Here is an 18964-nt window from a genome sequence, read left to right as displayed (position 1 = left end):
TTTTTGAATTTACCAAGGTTAAATTTATGGCCTAGGATGTGATCTATCCTGGAGAAGGTTCTGTGAGCACTTGAGAAAAAGGTGAAATTCATTGTTTTGGGGTCAAGTTTCCTATAGATATCAGTTAGGTCTAACTGGTCTATTGTATCATTTAAAGTTTGTGTTTCTTTGTTAATTTTCTGTTTAGTTGACCTGTCCATAGATGTGAGTGGGGTATTAAAGTCTCCCACTATTATTGTGTTATTGTTAATTTCCCCTTTCATACTTGTTAGCATGTCTTACATATTGCAGTGCTCCTATGTTGGGTGCATACATATTTATAATTGTTATATCTTCTTCGTGGATTGATCCTTTAATCATTATGTAGTGGCCTTCTTCGTCTCTTTTCACAGGCTTTGTTTTAAAGTTTATTTTATCAGATATGAGTATTGCTATTCCTGCTTTCTTTTGGTCTCTATTTGAGTGGAATATCTTTTTCCAGCCCTTCACTTTTAATCTGTATGTGTCCCTTGTTTTGAGGTGGGTCTCTTGTAGGCAGCATATAGAGGGATCTTGTTTTTGTATCCATTCAGCCAGTCTTTGCCTTTTGGTTGGGGCATTCAACCCATTTATGTTTAAGGTAATTATTGATAAGTATGATCCCATTGCCATTTACTTTATTGTTTTGGGTTCAGGTTTATATGCCCTTTTGTGTTTCCTGTCTAGAGAATATCCTTTAGCAATTGTTGGAGAGCTGGTTTGGTGGTGCTGAATTCTCTCAGCTTTTGCTTGTCTGTAAAGCTTTTGATTTCTCCTTCATATTTGAATGAGATCCTTGCTGGGTACAATAATCTGGGATGTAGGTTATTTTCTTTCATCACTTTAAGTATGTCTTGCCATCCCCTCCTGGCCTGAAGCATTTCTATTGAAAGATCTGCAGTTATCCTTATGGGAATCCCCTGGTATGTTATTTGTCGTTTTTCCCTTGCTGATTTTAATATTTGTTCTTTGTGTTTGATCTTTGTTAATTTGATTAATATGTTTCTTGGGGTGTTTTGCCTTGGGTTTGTCCTGTTTGGAACTCTCTGTGTTTCTTGGACTTGGGTGATTATTTCTTTCCCCATTTTAGGGAAGTTTTCAACTATTATCTCCTCAAGTATTTTCTCATGGTCTTTCTTTTTGTCTTCTTCTGGGACTCCAGAATTCAAATGTTGGAGCATTTCATATTGTCCTGGAGGTCTCTGAGATTGTCCTCATTTCTTTTAATTCGTTTTTCTTTTTTCCTCTCTGATTCATTTATTGCTACCATTCTATCTTCTATTTCACTAATCCTATCTTCTGCCTCCGATATTCTACTATTTGTTGCCTCCAGAATGTTTCTGATCTCATTTATTGCATTATTCATTCATTATATATTGACTCTTTTTTATTTCTTCTAGGTCCTTGTTAAACCTTTCTTGCATCTTCTCAATCCTTGTCTCCAGGCTATATATCTGTGATTCTATTTTGATTTCAAGATTTTGGATCATTTTCACTATCATTATTTGGAATTCTTTCTCAGGTAGATTCCCTATCTCTTCCTCTTTTGTTTGGTTTGGTGGGCATTTCTCCTGTTCCTTTACCTGCTGGGTATTCCTCTGTCTCTTTATCTTGGTTATACTGCTGTGTTTGGGGTGGCCTTTCCGTATTCTGGGAATTTCTGAAGTTCTCTTTATTATGGAGATTCCTCACTGTGGGTGGGGTTGTATCAGTGGCTTGTCAAGGTTTCCTGGTTAGGGAAGCTTGTGTCAGAGTTCTGGTGGGTAGAGCTGGATTTCTTGTCTCTAGAGTGCAATGACGTGTCCAGTAATGAGTTATGAGACGTCTATGGTTTTGGAGTAACTTGAGCTGTCTGTATATTGAAGCTCAGGGGTGTGTTCCTGTGTTGCTGGAGAATTTGTGTGGTATGTCTTGCTCTGGAACTTGTTGGCCCTTGGGTGGTGCTTGGTTTCAGTGTAGGTATGGAGGCATTTGATGAGCTCCTATCGATTAATGTTCCCTGGATTCAGGAGTTCTCTGATGTTCTCAGGATTTGGACTTAAGCCTCCTGCTTCTGGTTTTCAGTTTTATTTTTACAGTAGCCTCAAGACTTCTCCATCTATACAGCACCAATGATAAAACATCTAGGTTAAAGATGAAAAGTTTCTCTACATTGAGGGACACTCAGAGAGCTTCACGATTTTCAGCACCCAGAACTTGCCTTTGTTCTTCTGTTCAGGCTGATATTCTGTTCTTGTCTTCACTATCACCATAAATCTGAAACAACACAAGAGGTGTCATGTCTCTAGAAGGAATACCTACATTTTACAAGAAAGGGAACGAATTTGGCTGATAAGGGAATGAAAGGGTTTTCAGAGTCTTTTCCAATGAGTCAACTCTTCACATGAGGTGGCCAAAGTACTGGAGTTTCAGCTTTAGCATCATTCTTTACAAAGAAATCCAAGGGCTGATCTCCTTCAGAATGGACTGGTTGGATCTCCTTGCAGTTCAAGGGACCCTCAAGAGTCTTCTCCAACACCACAGTACAAAAGCATCAATTCTTCAGCGCTCAGCCTTCTTCACAGTCCAACTCACATCCATACATGACCACAGGAAAAACCATAGCCTTGACTAGATGAACCTTAGTCGGCAAAGTAATGTTTCTGCTTTTGAATATACTATCTAGGGTTGGTCATAACTTTTCTTCCAAGGAGTAAGTGTCTTTTGATTTCATGGCTGCAATCACCATCTGCAGTGATTTTGGAGCCCCCAAAAATAAAGTCTGACACTGTTTCCACTGTTTCTCCATCTATTTACCATGAAGTGTTGGGACAGGATGACATGATCTTCGTTTTCTGAATGTTGAGCTTTAAGCCAACTTTTTCACTCTCCTCTTTTACTTTCATCAGGAGGCTTTTTAGCTCCTCTTCATTTTCTGCCATAAGGGCAGTATCAGCTGCATATCTGAGGTGATTGATATTTCTCCCGGCAATCTTGATTCCAGCTTGTGTTTCTTCCAGTCTAGCGTTTCTCATGATGTATTCTGTATATAAGTTAAATAAGCAGGGTGACAATATACAGCCTTGACGTACACCTTTTCCTATCTGGAACCAGTCTGTTGTTCCATGTCCAGTTCTAACTGTTGCTTCCTGACCTGCATATAGGTTTCTCAAGAGGCAGGTCAGGTGGTCTGGTATTCCCATCTCTCTCAGAATTTTCCACAGTTTATTGTGATCCACACTGTCAAAGGCTTTGGCATAGTCAAGAAAGCAGAAATAGATGTTGTTCTGGAACTCTCTTGCTTTTTCCATGATCCAGCGGATGTTGGCAATTTGATCTCTTGTTCCTCTGCCTTTTCTAAAACCAGCTTGAACATCTGGATGTTCACGGTTCATGTATTGCTGAAGTCTGGCTTGGAGAATTTTGAGCATTACTTTACTAGTATGTGAGATGAGTGCAACTGTGCGGTAGTTTGAGCATTCTTTGGCATTGCCTTTTTTGGGGATTGTAATGGAAACTGACCTTTTCCAGTCCTGTGGCCACTGCTGAGTTTTCCAAATTTTCTGGCATATTGAGTGCAGCAGTTTCACAGCATCATCTTTCAGGATTTGAAACAGCTCAACTGGAATTCCATCACCTCCACTAGCTTTGTTCATAGTGATGCTTTCTAAGGCCCACTTGACTTCATATTCCAGGATGTCAGGCTCTATATTAGTGATCACACCATCATGATTGTCTGTGTCTCTTATCCACCCCAAATCCAGATGTTGAAGCCCTAATCCCCCATGTGATGTTATTTCATGGTGGGGCTTTGGGGAGATAATTAGAGTTAGATGAGGTGATGAGAGTGGAGCCCACATAAGGGAATTAGTGCCTTTAAAAAGAAGAAGGGGGGACTTCCCTGGTGGTCCAGTGGTTAGGACTCTGCGTTTAAGAAGCAGAGGGCGTGGGTTCATCCCTGGTTGAGGAACTAGGATCCTGCAGGCCCCATCAAGTGGCTAATAAGTAAATACATAAAATAAAAAGAAGAACCCAGTACTCTCTCTGTCTCTGCCAAGTCCTCACCAGACATGGAGGCTGCCTGTACCTTGATTTTAGATGTGTCAGCCTCCAGAACTGTGAGAAATAAATGTTGGCTGTTCAAGCTATGATTAACCATCTATGACTATTTTTAGAATCCCAAGCTTACAAGTGCAATGGCATAGATATTCTATTTACTTAAATGCATCTTAACATTATTGTTGCTTGGATGATATATATGTATACATGTTTCTACTATTCTATATTATATATTTGGTAAAAGAGCCCAGATGGAATTGTGCTTTGGGGAATATATATCTTTCTTTTGTGAAAATATATCTTTTCCTTATGAAGTTCACTGCATCTAAATATTTGTAGCATTTCTATGGAAATTGATGATATTTAAAAATTAGTGTCATAAACAAATAGAACACTCCCTGAATAATAACAATATTACAATTGCTTGAATGAACAGAACTAACTGATACTTAGTATGTGAGTGTGAGTGATAGTCGCTCAGTTGTGTTCAACTCTCTGCAACCTCATGGACTGGAGCCTGACAGGCTCCTCTGTCCATGGAATGCTCCAGGCAAGAATACTGGAGTGGGTGATATTTAGCATATTTAGCAACAATGTATATATAACATTTTGTGTTCGTTGGTTTTGAACATCTTATATGAATTTGAAGACATAAAATAGAGAATATCTGAATGACATTAATGAACACCCCCAAGAATTATTTCTTTCACTGTTATGGGAATACTTTATTACTTTCACATGACAATATAGTTGAATAGCAAGGTAAGAGCTTTATTAAACTAGTCATTTCCTTTTTTCTGTGAATCTACAGAGATACAGAAAATGCAAACTCACATTTCTAAAAAAATCAATGGACAAAGATGAGCTAATATTATCAGTGCCATCTATCCCAAGTACAGTATTGCTTGTCCCATGGATTTATAGTGCAGACACCTGACTCTGATTTCAATTTGAAATATTATAGGTTAATTTATACTTCCTTGTATTAGACCATATGAGCTTAGAGGCTATATAAAGTGTAGTTAACACACTCAATGAATTTATTAATGAAATTGTTTACTAGGCTTTGTTTTTTCTGAACTCTCTTAATTTATGTTGTGATTTCTGTTGTCTGGTTAAGTTGGTTCATTAGAAAATGATACCACAGAATAGGTACTAAGTTTTTCCCATGGGGGCTGATTGATTTGCTTTGTTCAGTTCTATAGCTCTAAAGCACAACTCAACTGTGGTCAGCAATATTAACAGTTAAGCAATCAACGAACAGAGTCTTACTGAAAACCTACTATCCTGTATTCAAAATTAAAGCTCCTGTAGTTCTGAGCAGACGACACTTCTTAATGGAGCCACACTAGGAAAAACAAAATTGATAGGGAGTAGAGCAAAATTAGTACTTCACTGCTGCTGCTAAGTTGCGTCAGTCGTGTCCGACTCTGTGCGGCCCCATTAGACGGCAGCCCACCAGGCTCCTCTGTCCCTGGAATTCTCCACGCAAGAATACTGGAGTGGGTTGCCATTTCCTTTTCCAATGCATGAAAGTGAAAAGTAAAAGTGAAGTTGCTCAGTTGTGTCCGACTCCTCCCGACCCCATGGACTATAGCCTACCAGGCTCCTCCATCCATGAGATTTCCCAGGCAAGAGTACTGGAGTGGGGTGCCATTTCCTTCTCCAAGTACTTCACTACATGGGGGGGAAAAATCAAGTTAGTGAGTTGGAAGTTCCATTTTTACAAAATGACAGATTGTTATCTTTTACAGCTAATTCTACCTAAGTGGTTAATGTATGAACTTCATAATGATCAACAATAATTGAAGCAGAGCATTGGAAAACTTCCAGCAAATTGGGAAATTAGGAAAGGTGGGCAGCACATTTTGATCTACTTTGGTTAAATTAAGAAATTTTCCTTTTGCATGCCCACTATGTTTCTTCCACATATAAGCAAAAGCTGCTGTAGAGTAACAACCTTGCACAGAAACAATGTCATTAATATTTACTCTTGCCACTGCCATCTGTTACTCATTTTTGAAACAATTAACAGTGATGATAGGAAAGAAACCTATGATTTCCTCTGTCTCTTTCTCTATGGTTCATACCTAATCACCTTTCCCCATCTGAAACACATTAACTCCTGGGACAGAGATGTTCCTAGAACTTTCAGATAGCTGTTTCCAAGGAAACAGCATTTTTTTTCCATACACATCCTGCAGTTCAGACAGTAGATTGCTTTGTATTATGAGACAAGAGTCTAGAGTAGCTATTTATATATACGGTAGAGTATTAAAATCAAACTAAAAATATCACTGTAATCAGTTTTGGATCACCATTTAAAAAGTCTCCAGGGCTTCCCTGGTGGCTCAGTGATAAAGAATCAGCCTGCTGAATGCAAGAGACAAGGGTTTGATCCCTGATCTGGGAAGATCCCACATACCACAGAACAACGAAGCCCGTGCACCACAACTATTAAGCCTGTGCTCTGGAGCGCAGGGACCTCAACCTCCAAAGCCCACATGCCCCAGAGCCCGTGCTGTGCAATAAGAGAAGCCACTGCAATGAGAAACCCAGAGCACTGCAACAAAGAGTAGCCCCCACTCATGGCAACTAGAGAAAAGCCAGCGCAACACAGACGACCCCAAAATAAATGGATAAAGTTTTAAGAAAGTTTCCATCTACTGAAGGGAGTTATGGAAAATGCTATGGGTGGAGTTTCAAAATATTATTTACTATGTTGGATTTTTAAGATGGCTTCTCAAGAGGAACCTTCTCACGTCTGTGGAATGGAACATCCTTCAGTCCTGTGGAGCCCTCTCCTGGAAGGCTCTGTGTACCAAACTCAGAAAGAAGATATTTGTTTTCCAAAATCTATCAAGAATGTGACTTGTAATATTCGTGAATATTATGTAACTCCTTCTTATAAATAATCTTGATTTCCATAATATCTAGTTACTTCATCTAAACAGTTGTTCTTATTTCCTGTTGTTTCTTGTTTGGACAAAACAGTGTTGTTTTGGACTTAATCTAATTCTCCATGTTGACATACACCATCCTTCTAATTTGGTCCTTTTAATGTGAAGCTCTTTATGATTGTGAAGGCTTCAAAAACAAGCAAAATCAAACTCTTTATGTGTTTAATCATGTTGTTAATTATTCTGCTTTACACTTTAGAAAACCCTTATATCAATATCATTTTAAAATATATGAAAAGGACAGAATAAGAAAAAAGATAATAGCATCTTTAACATGACATGATAAAACTTCAAGTATTACAAGGTTAGAATTGTATTGCCTTAGGCAAGAGAAATTATAATATTCACCACACAGAGAACAGTACCAAGGGAAATTTCAAAATTCAGTGGAAAGATAAAGTCAAACAAAGTAATTTTCTGACCAAAAAAAATTATTTTATAAAATATATTATTGGGATAGGTTACCCCATGTGGAAGGCAGATTCTTTACCACTATGTCACCTGGGAAACCCAGGTTACCGCAGGTTAACTCCATATTAACTATATAGTAAAAAATTAATGGTAATGACATTTAGTATGGTAAAGATATTATATTTAAATGATATCTATATAATAATATAGGGATATGAATTAATGCTCCTTATAATTTATGGTTATTATTATTTTTCCAGTTAAAATTAGATTAAGTACCTATTAAAAGTGTTGAAGAGGAGCATTTTATAAATGCATATCATATTCAGAGGACAGATACTCACTTTGGGACTGAACTGAATACGTGAGTACAAGCAGAAGCAATGGTAGTATCTCACCAGTGTAGGTTTAGTGAGGAACACTAAAGTCGGGTATATATACGGTTCACTGTCCAGACTAGGAAACTTTTGAGAGTTAAAAGATAATACTTAAACAATTACATCATGGCAACATTACAAATCAAATTGTCTTGGGCCACCTAGTTCCTATATAAGGAAAGAAAGAGTAAGGAAAATGAGTACCTAATTAGTTTAGATGTACAACTAGACTAAAATTCTTTCAAAGATGTTTGAATATTTAAACTCATCTTTGAAGAAGGGATTATAGCCTCTATTTAAAAGAAAGGGAAGTTTTCTTAAACAACTTATCCTATCATTCACATACTTGGACTAGAATTAGGATCCTCCTAATCCCTCTGAGCCATGACAGAAAATTTCTATGAAACTTTCAGAAAAGTTGGCAGCCTGCAGATTTTGAGGTGTGGTTATTAGGCCTCTTACAATGGTACTTAATTTGGGTTTGGTGGGGGGGGGGGGAACATTCTGACCAAATAAATTGATGCCTGACTCTGTTGTAACCTGTGTGTATGTGTTTAGTTACCAAGTCATGTTCTACTCTTTTGTGACCCCATGGACTGTAGCCTGCCAGGCTCCTCTGTCCACGGAATTTTCCAGTCAAGAAAACTGGAGTGGGTTATCATTTTCTCCTCCAGGGGATCTTCCTGACCCAGGAGTCAAACTCACATCTCCTGCCTGGCAGGTAGATTCTTTACCACTGAGCCACCTGGGAAACCTGTTGTAATCTGTACTACTGGCCAAAATACAGGTACGTTCAGTCTTCCTTTCACTTCCAAAAACTGAGTTCTTAAACTTATCATCATCTTCTTTTTCCTAATCTGCATATTTCCATCATTATAACATAATGGTGAAGAGTATGCCCAGGTATCAGGCCTGGCTTGAAACACTGGTTTTACCTCTCTCTATCTAACATTGCTTAAGCCTTTGATGCCTCTATTAATAGAGAAATAGGCAAAATAACACACATCTGCTGAGTTCTTGTATGATTAAAAATGAGATAACATTACATGTAAGATGCTTGGAAGTGTCTGAATCATAGGGAGTACCTAAAAATACTAAATTATTATTTTTACACTCTTTTCACCTTCCAATAATTTCCTGATATGATCCCATTGCACCTGAGCCAGATAATTCGCTTCCATGGTAAAGAAACCTCTGACTAATCTAAACCTTCAGTCTCTTATTAAGGTCAAAATCCAATTCTCTGAAGAATTCTGTTTATTCTCTTATACCTTTAAATGGAGATTGCTTATTGTCCAAAATTCCATACTTTCCAGGCTAGGAGGAAAGAGAGTTAGATTCCACTTCTTTGCCTCCTAACACATTTTTCCACCTCACTGAAATAAAAAAGTCTTCTTTAGATTATATCATTATGCTATTCCACCTTTCAGTGATGGTATCTAATAGCTTTATGGTCAGACACTGTTTACTGCATCTGGCTTGCAGGCTTCTCACTCATAAATCCCACTAGCGTCCTACATGGCTTCAGTATCCATACTGATCAATAACCTTGTATCACAATGTGTTACCTTTCGTAATGCTACCAACTTACATTTCAATTCTAATTCAGCCAATCACACCCACAGCCATCCCTTGGAACTGATCATTTCTAATAATTACCCAACATTCCTAAACATAATCTCTAATGTTCCACTCCCTAATGCAAATTTACCCCCATCAAAATCCTTCATACCTTCACATTTACACTTCTTTTCCTTTGACCTCTTGGGGACATTTAGCTCATGATTCTCCTCTCTCTACTCCATTCTTCTCACTCCCCTCCTCTTTCTCAGTCTCCTAAAAACCTTATTACTTAAACTACTAGATTGCTAATAGGCCATTGCTTTGCCTATGAGTTCTTCTACACACTTAAAATTCTACAGTACCCCTAAAAACATTGTAACACTGAATTAGTCCACTTATTAAGGCTTTCTTTTATAGCCTGTCTGCCAAGAATTCAGGTAATGATTTGGACTGGCACCAAGGTAGATTCATGCTCTATACTCTCAGCTAGAAACCTAATTCTATCTTACCAAAATATCTGAGGATGCCATAGAGAGCCAGCTACCATTTCTCGAAACCACCACTTTTAACCTTCTTTACTCTCATTACAATTCTTCTTTTATGTGTAACATTGCCACAGTCTCAGGCTTCCCAGGTGGCTCAGTGGCTAAGAATCTGCCTGCCAATGCAACAGATGCAGGAGACCCAGGTTTGATCCTTGAGTGGGGAAGACCCCCTGGAGGAGGAAATGGCAACCCACTCCAGCGTTCTTGCCAGGAAAACCCCATGAACAGAGGAACTTGGTGGGCTACAGTCCATAGCGCTCCGCAGAGTCAGGCATGGCTGAACACACACACATGCACGCCGGCACAGCCACAGCCAGCAAAAACCTTGCTTCCTAACTCCATAACTACACAGAGGGTATTCAGCAAGAATTCTTTCAATTCTTGTTCCTCTCTCACTAACAAATTCACCCACATTGTAACACATTACTTAAGCAAGGGATAAAGTTTCAGATATTTACCTGCAGAGATGTGTTCTTTGTTGCTGAAATTTAATAACATGCCCCTTACCACAGATGACTGTATTAGCATAACTACTCAAGTTGGGATAATTAGATATCTCTTTTGAGCATTTAGTATTTGCTTTCAAAAGTAGTCACAGGCAGTCTTTGATGACGGCTGAAACTGCCTTATGTAAATTTAGGAGCCACGTGCACATGGAAAAGCAGAGAAGGTAACACTGAAGTGAAGATTCCAAGGGAAGGAGGAATGGGAGACCCACAGCTCTGCCCTGGAGAGAGTAATTTTGGATCTTGACGAGATTCTGGTTCCTGTTTCCACTCCTAGTAAGGTGGACCTCCTGCTTTGAGATCCCAGCAGATACTTCTGAAGCTTATATCCCCTACCCACTTGCTTGCTGCTGCTGCTGCTAAGTCACTTCAGTTGTGCCCGACTCTGTGCGACCCCATAGACGGCAGCCCACCAGGCTCCCTTGTCCCTGGGATTCTCAAGGCAAGAACACTGGAGTGGGTTGCCATTACCTTCTCCAATGCATGAAAGTGAAAAGTGAAAGTGAACTCGCTCAGTCATGTCCGACTCTTCACGACCCCATGGACTGCAGCCTACCAGGTTCCTACGTCCATGGGATTTTCCAGGCAAGAGTACTGGAGTGGGGTGCCATTGCCTTCTCTGACCCACTTGCTATGAGCTGTAGTAACTTGCAACACTCTCCTCCCCTCTGCTAAAAAATCCACTTAGGCAAGTTGTTTACATCCATTCTTTCTCCTTCTCTCCAATTTCAGTAAAATACTTTCTCTTCTATCTCTGCTCTTTTATTATCTCCCTTTGTTTATATGCTTTGAATCCAATCTTCTCTTGTGCTATTGATCATCAACACTCTTCTCTTTTCTTTGGCCTCACTTTCTATCCCTTTCCTCTTGGAATATAAACACCCTGAGGGTTTCCCTGGTAGCTCAGATGGTAAAGAGTTTGCCTGCAATGCAGGAGACCCAGGTTTGATCCCTGGGTTGGGAAGATCCCCTGGAGAAGGAAATGGCAACCCACTCCAGTATTCTTATCTGGAAAATCCCATGGACGGAGAAGCCTGGCAGGCTACTGTCCATGGGGTAGCAAAGAGTCGGACACGACTGAGTGTCTAACACACACCACTCCAAGCTTGAAAAACAACACATCTTCCTTGAACTTGTGCTTTTTGCAAACATTGCTATATTGTCACAATTATGCTCAGCAGATAACCTTTTCCCGTCCATGGTCAAACTTCTGAGAAAGACAGTCTAATCTCACAGTCTCCTTTATTCCTCCCTTATTTATGACTCAGTCACTGCAATTTGCTTCTTTGCTCTTAGTACCTTTCATTCATAATTTTCAATTCTTAATTTTTTTGGGTATATCTCAGCATTTGACATACTCTGACTTCTCTTTTAAAACTAGCTCTCTCCTTTGTTTCTGACATATCACACTGTATACTATACACATTCTTCCTTATGAAACTAATTCTTATTCATCTTAATGACCCACAATTGTAAATGTAGAGCTCAGATCATTGCGTTAAACTCCAGTCCTACATATTAATACGCACACACACATATGTGTATACTATACGTCACATATATATACATGCATATTTTTGGTATACAAGCTGGAAATCTCAAAGTCATCCATGAGCTTAGGGTTGCTAAAAATTTTAACTGATCTCTTTGTTTTTACTACCATTCCTTCAATCTAGGATTTACACTGTTGGCAAATGATCTTTCCAAAATATGTATTTAACCACCTCTGCCCAGGCCTGCTGACAAAAGTAGTGGGCTTGGAACAAGAGTGCAAATAGATTCTCACATACAATATGTTTAATATTTTAAAGCTATATATGAATGTAACAGGCTGTTAAATAAAATCAATTATATACTTCTACCTTAAATATATTTTTATAATAACAGAATCATAGCACACAGCTACATTTTATGTAACTAATATTTGACAGATTCTCAGATAAATGAATAAATCATTGTTACCACTTAACTAGATTTTCTGCTGTTGGGATGATAATATTCACATAAGTAATCAAATAAAGGTATATGACATTACTTGATAGTTTTCAATAAATTTTATGCTTCTTGACTTTATTTTGGAAAAAATCATAAATTATACTATTAAAACTTTCTTATAATTCAAGTTTTATTCCAAGCAATACCAAGTTAGAAGTTTTCCTTAAATTGCTGTAGTTCTTAAACAGCTTTCTGTTAATGGCAATTTGGAGAAACTTTTCTACTGCCAAAGCAGTAGCAATTGGAATTGTCAATAAAAGTCTTCAAGAAATACTTGAATGAGAGATGAACAATAAATTTTATATATAATATTGAAACTGTGAAATGGGGCTACACATGATAAAGTATTATTATTTTAGTAAATATTACAAATTATTTTAATTTTGTTATATAAATCAATACTAATCATATCACTGTTTTAGTCTTCTCTTGAAGCAATATCTAAATCCACTTATTAATATAAAGCCTTGGTATCACATTTATACTGTACCTCTTTTATAATATATCATGCTTACTTCTCATATAATTTTTAGAGCTATAAATTCCTTAATAACAAAATACTCCTCATTGCCATATGTAATACTGGATGTACCATATTATTTTATGAGTGCCTCCATACTTTGAACTGAAATACAGTAAGGACCAAGAAAATGGGTGCTTGGCCCAACTGAAAAACAACAAAATAATTTTAAATATCCATTATCTTTATGATAGCTTAAGGGAAGTATTTGGCAAGTTGCAAAAAATTTTCTTTTTTCCTTACCTCAATATTTCTGCACCATAAATTCGGCCCATAATTCAAAATGCTGTTTATTGGCAATATCCATAGTGGTACAACCTACACTCCTGCATGACTTTTAGGTGTGGTCATCTCTTGTTTTGAGAAAGTGTGGGAAAAATATGTGAAGAAGCATTTCTCTGGAACCTGAACGGATTCAGTCATGAGAGTGGGTTTTCAGGCTAGATTACAAATAACAGAGGTGAACATCCTTTCTGGTTTGCATGGGACTGAGGACTTCTGTGGGATGCAAAATTTTCAGTGTTAAAACTGAGAAAGTCCCAGGCAAATTCAAACATGTTTATCACTCTAACATGTATATTTTAAAAAAAAATAAAATTCGTGTGTACATTTTTGATATGTGCAGCTCCAGGGCTCAGGGATTCCTCCTCCCCTTGTCTAAGAGTGGTACTGCCTATGCCACTCCTTTGTTTAAATTACTTTACCTTCTATCATTGATATGACAAAATCCAAACAGCTTAGACATTAGACGCAGCTATTCTTGCTCCTTCCTTTCTTTCTAGAGTTATCTGTTATTGCTTCTTTAATCTACACCTTTGCTCTGTGCTAAATTTCTTATATTTCCCAAACCAGTTATATATTTTAATACTCCTCCATTTCTACTTGTGGTCTTGTCTTTGGAGATTGCTGTCTCCCCAGTTCATTGCCTGAGTCATTCTAATTACTCTTGAAATCTCATTTCAAATATCATCTCTCCAGGAAGCAATATATAATCCCCCTACCCCTCCCACCTCCTTGTCTCAGTATAGCAGCGCACTTAAGAGCATGGGTTCTGAAATCAGCCTATCTGAACTCAGATCCAAGCCCTACCACTTACCAAGTGTGTAACCTTGGCAAATAATTTAATTTCCCTTTGCCTCAGTTTCCATCTGTAAAATGAAAATTAGAATACTACTTATTCACAAGGTTGTTGTGAGGGTAAAGGAAACAATGAGAACAACTCTAATACACAGCACATATTAATGTTAGCTCATTATAATTCTACCCAGACACATAGTAGATGATTGATACATGTTTTGGAATGCCTGGGAGGCATGTCTGCTTTCTAGGAATTTACAAATCAAAATGAAAAGAGATAAGTGAATTCATCTGGCTTTAAATTTTTATCTCATAGTTTCCAGTGACTAGGCAATTGGTGTCCAGATGACTTGAAATTCTAAACTAGGACTCTGAAAATGGTAAGATCCAGATATTTCCATCTGGAGTGCAACTTCAGGGAATTTAAAATAGTTGTCAAATGATGCCTGTCATTTAAAGGATACATCTTGTAAGTTAGGAACTCAGATTCCAATTTATGAGGGAAAACAGTCAGTCTCAGAGATGAAGAGGGGAAGGGGAGAAAGAGAAAAATAGAGGGTCCCGTTATTATTCACAAATAATGGGACTGAATTTCAAAGACTATTCCAGAAATGACCAGAACTGAATTTCAAAGACTATTCCAGAAATGACCAGAACTCCAGACCTGAATGGGAACTATACTATTCACTCAGGAGAGGTTTGGGCTTAGTAAAACTATGGCTCAACCCACACGCCCTGGCTATCCTAAGAGTAATCTTGTTTCCTGGACCTTATTTGTGAGGAGGTAGACAAACTGAACAGCGTGGGAGTCCAGCACATGTCTAAGAGTCACTGGAGCTGGGGGGGTACGACAGTCTTCAGCTGTTAGAATGCTCTAGACCTCAACCTAGAGGTGATCTCTTAGCTTTGGGCTAAGGTGGAAGAGAGTTGCTGCTAAGTCGCTTCAGTTGTGTCCGACTCTGTGCGACCCCGTAGACAGCAGCACATCAGGCTCCCCTGTCCCAGGGATTCTCCAGGCAAGAACACTGGAGTGGGTTGCCATTTCCTTCTCCAATGCATGAAAGTGAAAAGTGAAAGTGAAGTCGCTCAGTCGTGTCTGACCCTCAGCGACCCCATGGACTGCAGCCTTCCAGGCTCCTCCGTCCAGGGGTTTTCCAGGCAAGAGTACTGGAGTGGGGTACCATAGTGAGTCCAGATACATGGAGTGAGGCATGACCATGTTCCTGGAAATGAAGCAGAGATCTTTGAAGCAGCTGTGGCAGAACTTCAATCCCGGGTCTGAATTTTGAATCTTGTGCTTTTACCATTTTAAAACATACAAGGCATCACTATTTGATGGAATAAATGTGTTCAAGAGAGTAAAAGTGGAGTGTATTATGTTTCTTCTAAATCCATTTTCAACAATTTTTTTCTTATAAATATGGCAATGTATTTCTACCACAACAGAAGGGAAGGGCATTTCAATATCACATGTCAAAATAGAAAGTAAACAATTAGTTATTTCATTTGAACCTTACAAAATCCTGTAAGGTAGGGCAGGAAGATATATATTACTACCTCCACGTTCCCTGTGTAGAAAGGAAAATGAAGCACATTGGGGTCAAGTAAATTGTCAAAGGTCACATAGCAAGTTGGTGAGACAAATACTCTCCCAATACCCTTTCCACCAGACCATGTTAGCCCTAAAAGGTCATGACTACACACTTGTTTCCAAGTCTGAATTGCATTTTGGAGTGTAGAACCAGGTGACTAATGGAGAAACAGCGTCTGGATACCACGTTATTGAGCTTGGAAGAAACAGTCCTGTTTAAGCCAATGACTGAAGCTGAGGGAATAACCTGATGGAAGACTGAATGTTCCAAAGCCAAGTGCTGCCTGCCTGTGTCAAGATACATGCAGTTTTACCTCAACACTAAGGAGGGAAACATCTGCTAAAATGGAACTACTCCAACTCAAGAGAGATGAGAAAAAAGCTTGATTATAACACTAACAATATCCACCTAACTTCATAAGAATGCACTATTGCACAAGAACAATTTGCTGGGTTATAAAAACTGCTGGGTTAACCAGGTGGCATTGTTGGGTGCGAATCTTGCTTTCCACTTTGCCAAGTAGATATTTAAATGTCAACAGGTGAGTCCTCCAAGTGCCGTTCAGTTATATGGTTAGTGGAAATGTTTAATTAACTTTATCAACACTATAATCCAGCTTGCAAAAAGTGGAACTTGAAACATAATAAATTTACTGGGTGATACTATATATATATTGGAGAAGGATATGGCAGCCCACTCCAGTACGCTTGCCTGGGAAATCCAACTGACACAGGAGCCTGGTGGGCTAAAGTCCATGGGGTCACAAAAGAGTCAGATATGACTGAGCAACTAAACAGCAACATTACATATGTACATATACACATATATATGTACATATAATAATATAAATTATATATAATAATATTATATATGTAATAGCTATATGAAGAATTATAATGGATATACTCTTTCTATTTTTTCTTTTGATTCAAGTATATTTTCCCATTGCTGTTTGCTTGAATCAGCAGATAAATAACGGATCTACATAAAGGGAGAGAGGTCATGAGAATGTCACATCTTTCTCCTGGTTTGGTGTCCTGCTCCTCATTCATGCCTGCACCACTGTCTGCCTCAAGACACCAGGGTGGTAAGCACTATGACAACTCTGGTTTAATATATGTTTTTTTGCTACATTCCTTCCTACAACAAGACGCTACATAGTGTCAGGGAACCTGATCCATGTCCCAGTGTCAGATTGCCACACTTGAGCTCCAGTAAAGAGTAAGAAGTAGCATGAATCCTGAGTTTCTAGAGCTTCACAGTTATTGTTTGTTACTAAGTTGGAAATAAACTAAGATGACATCTCAGTTTTTTAAAAAGTGTATGTTTGCACATTAAGTAAAGAAAATGCTTTCTAAACTAAACAGAAATTACTCCTGTGTTTTTATATTATTATCTACCTCCATCAGAGAATTGAGAGATAATTTAGGGGTTAGCTTGTATTTGTGGTCTAATCTAGTAAGTCATGCTTTTTACTGATCCTCAAGTCAACTATTAGGATCCATCAAAATAGATTATATGTGTAAATAGGAAGGAAATGAGATTAGATGGAAATGATTTTACTAATGCTCACGGTGACAGTGACACATTCTGACATGCCATTAAGGTAATGTATACACAGACTTCACAAACAAATATCTGCATGAGCATATGCAGGTATGAATACAAATACATTCGGGGAAGACAGGCTGGGAAACTGGAAGGAGACATAGTGTTCAAGATTAGTTGGGCCTGATTCTTAACCTTCTTCCCATCTCATTAGGACAAGACCTTTTTGATGCTGTGCTTGTTTCAAAACCTAAAAGAGTCCAGAATAAATGTTTCCCTAAACAGAAACACTCAATTTATTACATGCATTCTTTCACAATAATGGGATAAGCTCAAAGTGTGATGAAAGAACAAATAGGGGCATGTGCTGACCTTTCCAGATGTGGTGTGACCTTGCCTCTCCATGAATAGCGCTGACAATGGAAAGCCCCATTAAGGACTCGAGGGCCTAAGGGAGGCTCTGATGATTTTAGATTCTGTTTTCCTGGCTATATGAATCTTAACCTCGACCTGATACTCTTCAGTCAAACTTGAGATGCATGGATCATATCTGCAGGTAGGTTGCTTATAGCAGTCAATGAGGCAGCACTAAAGAATCTCACCTCATACTTAGTGCAATCAACTTTCTTCTACCAACTCACATTCAAGCTCTAAAAAGCTGAGTGCACACATGTGCTTCCAGTTATCACTGAACACTAAAAGGACAATCATACTAGTTTTTCATATCTTTATCACCTTATCCAGGCAAGATACTGGAGTGGGGTGCCATTTTCTACTCCGGGGGAATCTTCCCAATCCAGGGACTGAACCTGTATCACTTCACTGGCAGATGGACTCTTTACCACGGGGCCACCGGCTAGCCCCATACTGAACAACCATCCCCCAAATACTGTCAGTTCTTAGACCATCAATAAGATATATACTTTAAGTACAGAGCTAACATAAATGTAGAGAATCTGTGCTTTAATTCAGTTGTTTATTTATTTATATATTCAAGATAAGCAGGGCTTCCCTGGTGGCTCAGATAGTATAGAGTCAGTCGCAGTGCAGGAGACCTGGGTTTGATCCCTAGGTCAGGAAGATTCCCTGGAGGAGGGCATGGCAACCCACTCCAGCACTCTTGCTTGAAGAATCCCATGCGCAGAGGAGCCTGATGGGCCTACAGTCCACGGGATCTCAGAGTTGAACACTTAACTTAAAGATAGGCATATAACTATAAGTTGCTTAAGTGAAGTTGCTCAGTCGTGTCTGACTCTTTGTGACCCCATGGACAGCAGTAAACCAGGCTCCTCCGTCCATAGGATTTTTCAGGCAAGAATACTGGAGTGGGTTGCCATTTCCTTCTCCAAAAGGTCAGCTCGAGGCATTGGCCAGGAATTGAACCCAGGTCAACTGCTTGGAAGGCAGCTATGCTCACCACTATACCACCAATGCTAGAATTTCTATAGTAGGATTCACCTTATAAAACATTTTCATTCCCATCAAAATTATGCAATCACTTTTAATATCATCATTTTTTACAGATGAGAAAACCAAAGCTCCAATAGTTCACTGATTTGCCGTAAGTAAATAACTACTGAAAATGACAAGAGTGGGACTTGAACTTGGATACACAGATGTTACATTCCATATGCTATCCACCTTGCCACATTTATTCTTCTATCTCTACTCTCAGCTACAAAAGATGTGCTTATAATGTGCATTAGGGTGTTATCACTTCTGCTCAGAGATAGAGACACTAATATAAGACTGGAAAAAAATTAGGTGCATCATCACACAAGACTGCAAAACAAGTTCAGAAATAATGGCTTTCA

General features: G+C 38.6%; 1 non-coding gene across 1 annotated transcript; it reads right to left on the bottom strand.

The window, feature by feature from the left end:
• Positions 1-18512: 18512 nt before the first annotated feature.
• Positions 18513-18584, bottom strand: TRNAG-UCC (transfer RNA glycine (anticodon UCC)). The gene has a single exon. It is a non-coding gene; the product is annotated as a tRNA-Gly (tRNA).
• Between the last annotated feature and the right edge of the window lie 380 nt (positions 18585-18964).

This window comes from Ovis canadensis, chromosome 9 (assembly GCF_042477335.2).
Source record: "Ovis canadensis isolate MfBH-ARS-UI-01 breed Bighorn chromosome 9, ARS-UI_OviCan_v2, whole genome shotgun sequence".
Classification (NCBI taxonomy): domain Eukaryota; kingdom Metazoa; phylum Chordata; class Mammalia; order Artiodactyla; family Bovidae; genus Ovis; species Ovis canadensis.
Note: the sequence above shows the minus strand (reverse complement) of the source record. Positions and strands in the feature narration are given on the sequence as shown.